This window comes from Pseudophryne corroboree, chromosome 1 (genome assembly GCF_028390025.1).
Source record: "Pseudophryne corroboree isolate aPseCor3 chromosome 1, aPseCor3.hap2, whole genome shotgun sequence".
Lineage (NCBI taxonomy): Eukaryota > Metazoa > Chordata > Amphibia > Anura > Myobatrachidae > Pseudophryne > Pseudophryne corroboree.
Window position 1 is genome coordinate 769880498 of NC_086444.1, and position 13191 is coordinate 769893688.

Below are 13191 nucleotides of genomic sequence, written 5' to 3' on the forward strand. Positions count from 1 at the left end.
CGCTAACGATATTATCAGGTTTTATGTGCAGCACCGCAAACCTGATGACAGAGCTATCAACCATGGGTACTCACGCATCGGGCATGCACATTGCACAATATGCGCTGATGTGAGAGATATGTCGGTCCTATCCGCCGGACCAGATCACATATTGCTCATTAAGTACCCAGCTTAAGTACCCCCAATAGTTTTTTTATCTAAACTCTGAAACCTACAAGGGAGAGAGATCAAGGCCATATTAACACTGGGGTTACAGCTCCAAGCCTTCATATAAAAAAGCCCATTATCGTGAAATCATGATGAAAGCCAGCAGCCTAACTAGTCATACAGTCACCTATAAATCATAAGTATTAAAATTGTATTTCTATTTTCCTCACAAAATGAAACAATTTTTCTACAGTACTTTTATGTATTTAGGGAAACATTGGGGCTGATAGTGTAGGGAGTATAAATACTCACATAGCACTGGCAACACCTACAAGGTACTGGTCATAGCTCCTCTGCTTCTCAAAATAGACCATTAATTTTTTTTCAGCCCTAGGCCCATGAGGCCCTTATCTGGCTCTGAGAGAGATTAAAGATGAATTTCAAGAGAATTGGAAAACAGAATGCATTCTCCATCCCTAGGTCTGGTAAGGTTGGCGTTCTCCTACTAATGCTGGACCTGTGAAAGTACCACCACATGTTTGTAATAAGGTCATTTTGGTAATATAGTGAGGAGCACTGCTCTTCATTAGAACTCTAGTTCAAGAGATGTTGGAACCATGGGTCCGGATGTAATGACACCCCAGTTTGGGGCCATGTGGGATGCTGGCCACAGTTGTAGAGGCAATCACTTACAAAGCAAAACCATGTCTTGTAAGTGATTGCCCCTTCAAAAAAACATCAGAATTTGGTCGAACCCGGGTGTCATTACATCCAGCCCCTGGTCTAATTATTGCTTTGCTATGCTATGTATTCTAAACTGAAAGTTCCTCAACCTAAATGTATTACTATACCCTGCAAGCCTTACACGCAAACTATTTCACCCTCACTACAGTACAGAGCTGGATTTAGACCTCATGGGGCCCTAGGCAAGTTACCGATTTAGGGCCCCCCTCCTTCAACAATCCATAGCACTATATTTTCATTCCTGATTGCGAGCAGCATCACAAAAGTACCTTGGTGCATGTGTAGTGTGATCGCGGTGTGTGCACAGACTACCACTAATCTTTCAGTTGCATGAACATGGGCATTGCATACAAATCTAAATCAGGTAGACTTGAAACCTGTGTCACATTTAAAGTAAACCTACCGCCCACATACAGCGGATAATTTTGTGTGTCCAAACATTTATTATCTTATCAAAGCGCACTGTTTACCAAAATTGTTACTAGTCCTTATAAATCGATAGGCTCCATTCTCAGGATTATTGGTTCAGGACTTTGCATTTCTTGGACTGGACAGTATCTAGGTGTATAGATGAGTGTGAAAAGGAGACTGCAATTCCAGTTTACACAGCAGTTGAAAGCTGTATACTCTGAACCTGGGCCTGAATCTACACAAAGATATTTAGATCTGTAAATCCAGGACGCATAACATCCCTACACTAATCCTGACCCTAACTCATCCCTAACCATAACCTCTAACCCTAATACTCTAACTCCGAACTCAATCCGTTAAACCCAACACAACCTTAATACCCTATTCCTAACCCAAACCCCTAAACTAACCCTAAACCAAACTGCTACACCAACCCTAATACTCTATCCCAAATACCCAAACCCCTAAACTAACCCCAATACCCTAAACCAAACCACTACACCAAATCTAATGCCCTATCCCTAATACCCAAACCCCTAAATTAACCTAATACCCTAAACCAAACCACTACACCAACTCTAATACCCTGTCCATAATGCCCTAACCCAAACCCCTAAATTAGCCCTAATACCCTAACCCGAAGTTTTTCCTCTTAGTACTATAAATGTGGCCCGCTCCTCATTACTCTTTACAAACAACACACAATTCTGATATGAAAGAATGCTAACTATTAGAGGGTTGCTGCAAGGTGGCATCTGCAGTGGGACTGTGGTGTGGACACAAATAACTGGTGGTGTGGTGGGTTAGGGTGGGTAAGGGTACATGCACAGTAATGTGTGTGACTTTGCCCACCTTATTGCCTATGACATATAATGATGGTGATGAGTCATCACTATAGACTATGGTGGACTTATCTCTCTCGGACTATGTGGCACAGGGCTTTCATTTGCATGTTCACACTGCAATCACTGGGTGCCTGGCTTATGCAACAGTGACATTACGGGGGGTGCTAGGGTCATTTCAGAAGCTGGACACTGACTACCCAATTAAATAAACTTGCAATTGATAGATGTGAGTATAAGCTTACAGCCCCCCCCCCCCCCCCCCCCCCACCACCACCACCACCACCACCACCACCACACACACAAGCACACATTCTTTTTTTTAAGGTATACTATAGGACTTATTTCTTATGATAGGTGAGAGTGGACAGGACTGCCTTATATTACATGTATATTACAAGAACCTAACGTGATAACGGGACTCTGGAGGTACAGGTGAGTCCACTTGATGTCATGAAGTCATGCGGTAGTCGCGCAGTGCTACTCTGGGAGGATTTCGAACAGCCCGGATTTCTTCATGGTGCTTGTCCAAGGGCCTTCCGTGACCCACAGGGCCCTAGGTGAGCACCTAAGTTGCCTTGTGGGAAATCCAGGCCTGCTAGAGTATGTCTCTGAGCATGTTTTATATCAATAGATACAATGCTTGAGTTACGATGGCCAATTTCCAGCTCTTTCCTTGAACTATAAGCTCCTTTTCCCTGTGCTACATCCTCATACTAAGTAATACACTTTATTAGAATCCAGCAATGAACTTGAGCATTATAGTGCTTAACTACAATTCAATAAATTTGTTTCTCTTAATAGTAATTGTTAGCAAATCTAAAATGATTATGAACTATGTCAACGGGGAAAGGCACTAGGGGGTATCCTATTATCTGCAAAAACCCTGCAATTTATCACAGGTCTACTTTTCACACCTATAGCACGAAAGCTTCCGCGAAAAAGGCTCATCGGGGTATGCGCACTCCCATTTTTCTCACCTTTCCTAATCCAAAATCGCAAAAATGGGATTCATACGATAATTCTAGCCAGCAAAACCAGAGATAAGTATAGGAGAAAATAGAGAAATCTGCCTGAACCCCACAAAAAGCCAAACTAATATATGAAAACTTTATAGAAGTCTATCAGTGGTCATAATAAAACTATGTGGTGTAATTAAATTGGGTCAAATGGCTGTTATAGACATGTTAAAAATGTGAAAACATTATATAAAGCATTGTTCTGCAAAATAAGTGCTCTCATTAAATTAGGGATACATAAAAATGGGTATAAGGATATATATGGGCAATTTATAGGCACTTCTAAAATGTTTTAAAAAAACCTGACTACTACCACCTGCAAGCCTAAAAACACTTGTCCCATTTATAAATTATCCCAATATACCTGCCCCATAACTTGTACCCCAATTTCCATCACTTTGCATTCTTGTTACCCCAAAAATGGCATGTCATTATTGGCCAATTAAAAATAATGAAAAACGTCTACTTATCACCTGCTCAGAGATCGTGAAAGCAAATTTGCAATAAAACCTATGGAGACTTTTTCGCCAATAACTTTTCGCAGCTAATATGTTACCAATTTGTTTTGCAATTGCAATAAAAAGCCCTGTTTGTATAGAGAAAACATGTTTTCGTGGCTAATAGAATTCCGCCATACAAGTTTTATATATATATATATATATATATATATATATATATATATATATATATATAGTTTAGGTTTAATGGACATAAGTAATTTGCTTGTCATAAATCATGATTAACACAGCATTGCTGTTCTAATCATTTTATGGAGCCAAGGTATTTTATTAATCATTGTGAGTAAATTAAAAATAACTGATGTTACTGAGACATACTAAGTTAGGACTAAAATGGTTAAAGTATGGTAACATATGAAGATATCATTATCTTATTTTATTTTTTTCATACAGATGCGTCCTCTCTCATCATTACTGCAGTCATGTTAGACAGTCCTTCTAGTTGAGCCTAGTCATGAACGCGTTTACTCACGCAGGGCATCTTTTTTCTGCATTTTCCTAGAAAATGTATCCTATTCGCATCACTATGCGAATAAGATGCACAAGCAGTCTCTGCTGATTACAATGATATGCGACATGCCTATACGCTGTGTGCGACTCCGGCTGTATTTGCAATAAAAATGCTGCATTGCAGTGTTTTCACGGAAAACACTGTAAAGTAGTATTTCGTATGCAGATACAGCCACAGATGCACACAGAATAAAGGCATGTCGCATATCATTGTAATCAGCAGAGTCTGCTTGTGCATCTTATGCGCATAGTGATACGAATAAGATGCATTTTCAGCAAAAAAGATGCTCGATGTTGGGAGTATGGGAGTATCTCGCGGTACATGGCGTACTGAGGCTAGATGTACATTATGAAGACACACCTGTATTTAGAGTTGTTCAATATGTGGAATCTGATTTTGTCACAGACTTTCTTCTAACTTTAAAACACTGATTTGCACATTGCACAATTTAGATTTGTGCTATTATGACCATGTACAATAAAGTGTATTTATAATTTGCCTTTTTTTCTTTAATAAATACAGACTGTAAATGCAAGATACATTAATATAGAGTAGCTTAATAATTTATTTTGCCAGGAGGCATTGAGACAATTGAAACAAGTCACTTGGTTAAATGGGCATAGTTCCTAAGGAGAAGATATTACTTCACTTCTACTGGTTGTTACCCTCAGGGTTTACTATTAATAACTACCAATAATCTTACTTAATTGTTATAACTAAAGGGCCCTACTCACTTGGCGATGTGCCGCCGAGGTGCCCGACGGCCGATACGGCCGACGAGCAACCCGGCGGCGGGGGGGCAGTGACGGGGGGAGTGAAGTTTCTTCACTCCCCCCGTCACGCGGCTGCATTGAAGTGCAGGCAAATATGGACGAGATCGTCCATATTGGCCTGCATGCACAGCCGACGGGAGACCAGCGATGAACGAGCGCGGGGACGCGCATCGTTCATCGCTTATGTCTCCACACTGAAAGATATGAACGAGTTCTCGTTCATTTATGAACGAGATCGTTCATATCTTTCAGAATATCGCCAAGTGTGTAGGGCCTATAAGAGGCCCTCAGGGTACAGTACATGGCAGTACAAAAGCAAACAGAATATTATGATGAGAAACAAATCACAATTTTTTTTATTAACTATGACTAGTTATCAGGGGTAGGATTAATAGAGAAGAGGGCCTATGCGCAGGCTCTGTATGGGCCCCCTCCTCACTGGCAGCGCAGTCTTCTATGGCTTTGTGCCAGAATCTACTGCGCATGTGAACATCTCCTGGAAAATGGCCGCCACAACATTTTTCCTGTCATTTTTTCTGCAGCACCGGCCAACTCAAGACTCTGGAGAGGTAAGTATAATTATAGGGGTGCAGGGTATGCAGTGTGCACCTCCCTGGACCCAGTGGCCTATGTGCACCATGGACGTGCAGTGAGGTAAATGGCTCAGGAGGCATTGGCTAGTACCAGAGCCAAATATACACACAATATATGAGCCAAAGGCTTCATGTGGGCATTATACACAGGTGCAGCAGTATATACTGCTGGAAATTTGGTGAGGTTTGATCATAGATGGGAGGCATTGTCTCACCTGTCACAGACTTTTTACTCCAGAGACTTAACTATAAAAATGATTAGAATAATACATAGAAGATAGTTCTAATATATTCTTTGTATTTTTCATATACTTTATATAGTCAAACCTCTGGCGTATACGTTAGCATGACAGGAAAGGCTCTGCCTCACTTGCCTCACCCCACTGCTCGTCACTGAGTGCACTGCACACCTTGCATCCATTCTAGATACACCAACACAAAAAATATATGTGACGCAATCAACTTTGTAAACTCAGTCACTTGTTTTTGCATTATCTCAATTTATTATGGTTAACTAATGGGCGAAACTGATGATTTGTAAAACAAAATAGTCCTAAAAATAAACCTTAATGATAAATCTTAGTCCTGCCGTTACACATTAATGCAGAAGGCTGCATCCACATAATAAACATAGATTTTACTGATTATAAAATTGGTGAATTACTTATATAGACTTTAAATCTCCTGATTTACCTGACATCTATGTTTAATTTAAATTATCCTGCTAGCCTTGGCACACTGCATTAATAAAGGCAAGTTAGGGTATTCATATTCATTAGTGTTCTGTCCTTTGTGTTATTAATAGTATTGAAAAGATTTTACAAGGGAGAACCATTAGGCTGCTCTCAAATCTGGATGTTTGATCTTCCACATTTTTTTCTTACTTTTGAAGTCACGCAGAATAGCTCTTTTAAAAGTCTAATGTGCATGATTTTTCTTTTTTCTTTTTTTTTTTAGCTTGCCAAGTGTTAATTGGTGCCTGTTCTAAGCCCTGGTACAAATGCAATTCTAAGTCAATTAGCTGGCAATCAGAAGCCCTTGCTTCTTGACAAAGTGTACTAGTATGTTATAAAGTATTAAAGGAAGAATCATTACCAGCTCATATAAGTCTTTACATCCTCATCTTCTTAAGAAGCACTCACCAACCACCTGGTCCATACTGACAGCAAAATCATAGTCTCGCTGACTAATTACCACACTAAAGAAAAGTCGTTATCATTTGTTGTTTCATTATCAAAGAGGTGGAGTGCTGGCTTCTAAACTGTGTCTATATTGCAAATCTGGGATGCATTTATTTTAAACTGGATTCTTATGCTTTGCACCTGTAACTTGTGCACTGGTTAATTAAGAAAATACTAAGAAAAATAAAATGTTATACCTTCACATAACATTGTGTTCTCCAAGTCAGTTAGGCAGCTAAATCATGGTCATTTATCATTACAGTACAATACAATATAATTCCATATAGAAATAAGATAAATTAATCATTTTTGTAGAAATTGTACCACTCTCGCAAATTCAATTGATACACTTCAATAGGTGTTTAAAGAATAATTATTTTGCTACGTTATCAAAACATAATGAAATTATTTCTAAAGTGCACTTGTGGCCTGCAGACGATAATTTCAGTCATTTTGGCGATGAGCCATATTTCTATCCATGGAGCCAATCAATTTCCTAGAAACTAGATCCTTATGAATTTTAGTTAAGAAGTGTCACACTGGTGTCACAGGTTCCTAGTAAATGAATAGGGTACATCATCATGAACAATGCTTTTCAAAGAATGACTTCCTCTAATTGAAAGAGGAAGTATTGTCTAGTAACAGGAAAAAGATCAGCTCCCATTAGGTGAAAACATTGGCAGCCCTAGTACAGTAAATTGACTTACAGTCTGTCACATAAGAAAGATAAGGAAAGAAGTGTTCTGGTTTTAATTATACTTTACATTATTTTATTAACTCATTGACAGCAAGGGAACATACAGAACATTGTAATAACCACCTGCAGTAGAAAATATGTGTTAGTAGCCGCTTATTTTATATGGCTTCCTACAACAGGTGGACATGTTCCTCTATGTTAAGAAAGAGAGAACCAGACTACAGAAGAGATTAACATTACAGCTGTTGTGAAGATGACATTCTGTATAAAATGTATTAAGGATCAGCGACAATATTAGGAATAAAAAAAAACTGTACATAGCGCTAAGCTGCTAGTGGGTATTTTTCTTACATTTTCTACTAATCCAAGCTTTTAGAAAAGAGATTTAGGACCTAGCCTATTTTATGAACAAAAGAGACCTTGTATTTTATTCTAACAAGCACAAAAGAACATATCAACATCACAATGACAAGTAAAGCAGTTAAATAACTATTTAAATCATGTTTACTGTATGTAGAAAACTAAAGCTTTTTAATGAAGACAAAAGCATAGTAAAGTGTACGCTTCCTATGGTATTTGCATGATCACTTTGTATTTCCATGTGTCCCCTAAGGTAAGCAAAAGTGTATCTCTGTGAAGGGGATCAAAAAATGACTTAAGTGCTCAGTCAAGCAATATAAAGTGGTCCAACATCGGTTGCTTGACCATTTTTTTTTCTTTCTCAGTTTTCTCCCATATTTGCCAATAGTTCAAAACAACTAATATTTTTTCTTTACTTGCTTTCGTTTCTAAATGGTGGCAAACTTTAAATCATTGCAGACAGCAGTTTTCATTTTTAAAGGCATTTACACAATTGCAAATATCTCAGGATTGGGATGTGGTAGAGCCTTGGGACAAAAAAAGCCAAAACATTGTTCTCAGCAAAGTTTAGGCTACATTTTTGGTTTGATGCATAAATGACCTTAGTTCACTTTAAAGGTTAAAGAGAGGGCACAACGAGAACAAAATATTTGTGAAAATAACTTTTCAGGGTGCCATTATTTCAGCCCAAACTTTGCTGAGAACAATGGTTTTAGGTGGTCATTCCGAGTTGATCGTTCGCTAGCAATTTTTAGCAGCCATGCAAATGCTATGCCGTCGCCCACCGGGAGTGTATTTTACCTTAGCAGAAGTGCAAACAAAAGGATCGCAGAGCGGCTACAAAATAATTTTGTGCAGTTTCATGTGCAGAAGTGCTGTTTTTTTGCCTCATTGGTGCACAGCGAACGAATGCAGCTAGCGAACAACTCGGAATGACCACCCTAGTCCCAAGGCTCTACCACATCCCAATCCTAACATATTTGCATTTGTGTAAATGCCTAGAAAAATGAAAATCACTGCCTGCCATGACTCAAACCAAATAAAAAAAATATTAGTGGTTTTGAACTATTGGCAAATGAGGAGATAACTGAAAAAAAGTTTTTTTTTTTTTTTTTTTAAATGATCAAGCAACCTGAAAATTAATAATTGGACCACTGTGTATGGATTGATCCAGCTGAGATCTGGATTATTTTCACTAGTTTTAGGATAACATATAATTAAATCACAGATTTTTATATGTATGTTACCAAGAGCTAAGTAGGACCTTTTGGAACTGTTCAATGTCATTTATACTTATGGAGCAGGCTCTCAGCTATGCGTGTATAATTACTCAGTTTGGAAGTTAGTGACCACAACCCATATTGAGATACAGCACATATAAGTCCTCATACACCTAGCATCTACAGTATATAGCATATACAGTAGTGCAAGGTATAATGTCTTTTTCTTTAACTTTTGCGTCTTAGTCGCTGAGGCAGCAAAACAGCTCTCAAAGTGTACCAGAAATACCAGGACGCAACTTTAACCGCACTGAAAACAGTTTTAAATGTGTATAAAGTCGCAGACGAAGCACTATGGAACTTAGCATGAGAAAAATCCGTGGCAGCTGCATCATAGCACTTTGTACACAGATTCGTACTCAGTCTCGTACTGATATACAAATGTTGCACATCAAATTGATCAGTGCAGTCTAGAAATGTAGTTTTGTCACTCCCAGTTGTTTTATTTATGCAAATATGATGCAAATTTTGAGTGAGAGAGATGCTCGTCCCAGGTGAATCGGCAGAACCTGACATGCCAAGAGGGGCTATTTGGTGTGACTGAAGCCACAGTATATGAGGACACATGTGTATGTGAACTGCCTCTATAAAGCAAAGTAAATATTATGCAGTAAAACAAGTCAGGTAATTAAATATGGGCCCTATCACTAGTGTGATTGAACACATAGGCACTTTGACATAACCAATGCCTGACTGTGACCCCACACATAGGGGTATATTCAATTAGAGTCTAAACCTGCCGTCTTGTCAGAAAGATTGCAGGTTTCGACTTTTTCAGGTCGGAAGGAGTTCTGACCTATTCAATTCCCCCCTCAGTTTTCCGACAAGTCGGGAAATTTGACTTGTTGGAAAGCACGTTAAATGGCAGAATAGCCACCGATCCGCGTGCTTCTGTCAGAAACGGGGCCAAATCCAACAGGTTTTGGCCCCCTTTCTGACAATCTCTATCCGACTTTAAAAAAAGTTGGATTGAGGACATGAGACAGGGGAGCGGGCGGCGGGCTGCAGGGCACTACCCCCGATGGGCGTGGTCACGGCCAGGCTCCTCTCTCCCGGCAGCGATGATGAGGTTGAGCTGGGAGGAGGACGGGACAGCAGCTGGCAGCAGCTGTGTGCTGTCAGCAGCAGCGAGGACGAGCTGGGAGGAGGACGGGACAGCATCTGACAGCAGCTGAGTGCTGTCAGCAGCAGCGCAGAGGGGACACTGGGAACGGCCAAATCCGACAGTCGGATTTGGCCATTTATTGAATAGCACTTGTTGGATCCATTCCGACAAATGCATGTTGGAATGGATCCAACTTTAATTGATTATACCCCATAGTGTTTGTGAACTGGAAGAATGGATATTGTTTATAGACTTAAATACGCTTTTTTGGGTGCACTCTTAATTTGAACAATATATAGACTTAACAAGATGAGATATAATATTTAAAATCAATTTTTATTAACACAAATTATGATATTTAGTGGTTAATGAGTGGTTAAAGAGGAGAACCCACAAGAGAGGACATTAGTTCCTCCGAGATAGAATCCTATATAGTGAGGACTCCTCCACAGAACATCTGGAAGGTGCATCACAGATATCCAAACGCTACAATAGTGAGGCCCCTTTTTTAGGGAAAGGTCAGCGTTCCAGAGGCAGAAGCAAATATCGAGGAAGACAAGACGAGGGGGGAAGAAACAGCGACAGAAACAATTGCGACTGGGATACCCCGAGGACCTCGCATTATCCCATACGCAACACCAGGAAGCGTTGATCACAGACAAACTACAAATCATTAATCTCAGTACCAGAACCCTAACGGAAGATCAAGTGGAAGTTTTAAGCAAAGGACTATCGTTTTCACCCACGTCACCTTTGAATAGGTTTATGTGGGAAAAAGATCTCAGGCTCTTTGGCCGGAAATTACTATTAAAGAAATTCTTTGCAAAATCAACTAACAAGAACATGACAGATGGGATGTCACCCAGAGGTCTAGAGACAATTGACTCTCACCATGAAGAACCATCTACCTCCACTTCCTCCGCTACATTCTTATCTGAAGAAGAACTATCAGCTATCCAGACCTTAGAAGAACTATATATGCAATCACCTTCCAATATGTTACCTGCACATAATCCCAGACCAATGTGCAAAGTGAAGTCTACTTTCTTCCCACAGGACAACAACAGTCCAGAGGTAAAAGTCTTCCTAGATCTGGTGTCTAGAGAATTGGATGATATTCAAACCAACTCCAAGAAGAGATGCCTCAATAAAAACCTCAAGTATAGAGAAAGGCAAGCCCTCAAAGAAATCAAATCCTGGAACGATATTGTTATAAAGCCCTCTGATAAAGGGGGCAATATTGTAATATGGCCCACCACCATGTATGAGGAAGAAGCTCGGAGACAACTCTTGGATACCTCATGCTATCTGAAATTACCACTTGACCCAACAGTTAAATTTCATAAACAATATGCGCATATGATTGAAGAAGCCTCGGCCCTCGGAACCATCACACAACAAGAAGTCAAATACCTTACAGTTTCAAACCCCAGAGTACCTACGTTTTATCTCCTACCCAAAATACATAAAAATATCAAGAAACCACCAGGGAGACCCATTGTCTCAGGGAACGGGGGCCTTCTGGAGATACCTAGCAAGTTCCTAGACCTACATCTTAGGGAACATGTTCTGACACTACCCTCTTATCTAAGAGATACATCTGACCTGTTACGGAAACTGCATGACATCTGCTTAGATGGAGACTGTATATTAGCCACCTTAGATGTAGAGGCTCTTTATAGCAGTATCTCTCACCAACAAGGCATACAAGCCACAAAGTTTTTTCTAGATATGAAGGAGAAAAACGACTTCAATGACTTTCTTTGCGAAATGTTAAGCTTTGTATTGAACAAAAACTTCTTTACATTTGGTGACCAATTTTTTCAACAAATCCGGGGGACAGCTATGGGAGCAGCATGTGCTCCCACATATGCTAACCTGTTCCTCGGGTGGTGGGAACAAACGATTGTGTTTAGTGATGACAACCAGGAATACACACAACACATCCTTAACTGGCTCAGATACATAGACGACATTCTGGTGATCTGGGACAGCGATGAACAGCTTCTACTGGACTTCATAAACCATTTGAATGACAATAATCTCAACATCTTTCTGACTCACACAATAAGCAAGAATGAGGTATCCTTCTTAGATCTCAACATCTATAAAACAGACAATGGAACCTTGGCTACAGAGCTTTATCGTAAAGACACAGCCACCAACAGTATCTTGCATCAGACAAGCTCACATTTTCCACCGACCATTGAGAATATCCCCAAAGGGGAATTTCTCAGACTTAGGCGCAATTGTACAGAAGATACAGTATACAAACAGAAAAGTCAGGAACTTGTCACTCGATTACAAGCTCGTGGCTACAGCAAACGTGCCCTGAAGAAAGCCCAAAAGTCCGTTCTGAAAACCAAGAGAGATACTTTGATCTTTCAAGATAAATTAAAGGATAAAAGGGATGATTCACAAATTAGATTTGTGGGCACCTTCTGCCCAGAATGGCGCCAAATAAAAAATTCAATCCAAAAACATCTACCAGTTTTACATCTAGATGCAGTCCTATCACCCCTACTGGATCCCACAATCCAAATGAGTTGGAGAAGATCGAACAATATGAAGGATATGCTGGTTCAGAGCCATTTTTCACGAGACCCTACCAAATCGAGAAATATCACAGGGTCTTATCCCTGTGGACAATGCAAAGCTTGTCCTCAGATCTTGATAACTAATCAAGTCAGAGACAGACTGGGTCGAGATATCCCAATACGACATTTCTTCAATTGCGACACGCAAGGAATGGTCTACTGTCTAATTTGTAGCTGTGATCAACGCTACATTGGTATGACCACGAGGAAGTTCAAAACCAGAATTTTTGAACACATGGGAGCCATCAGAAATGCGTCATCAGACCTGCAGAAGGGCAAGAAATTGACGTCGGTAGCCAGACACTTTCATGTCCAACATCAAGACTCCCCTTGTGAGATGCGTGCATTCGGTCTTGAAAGAGTCCATTTAGGCATACGCGGGGGAGACCTGAGCAAAGAATTGATCAAAAAAG

At 39.9% G+C, this 13191-nt stretch overlaps 1 protein-coding gene across 3 annotated transcripts in view; it reads right to left on the reverse strand.

Annotated features, from left to right (window-relative positions):
- UNC5C (unc-5 netrin receptor C) overlaps positions 1 to 13191 on the reverse strand; it is a 537583-nt gene that overhangs the window by 128950 nt on the left and 395442 nt on the right. The window lies entirely within an intron of this gene.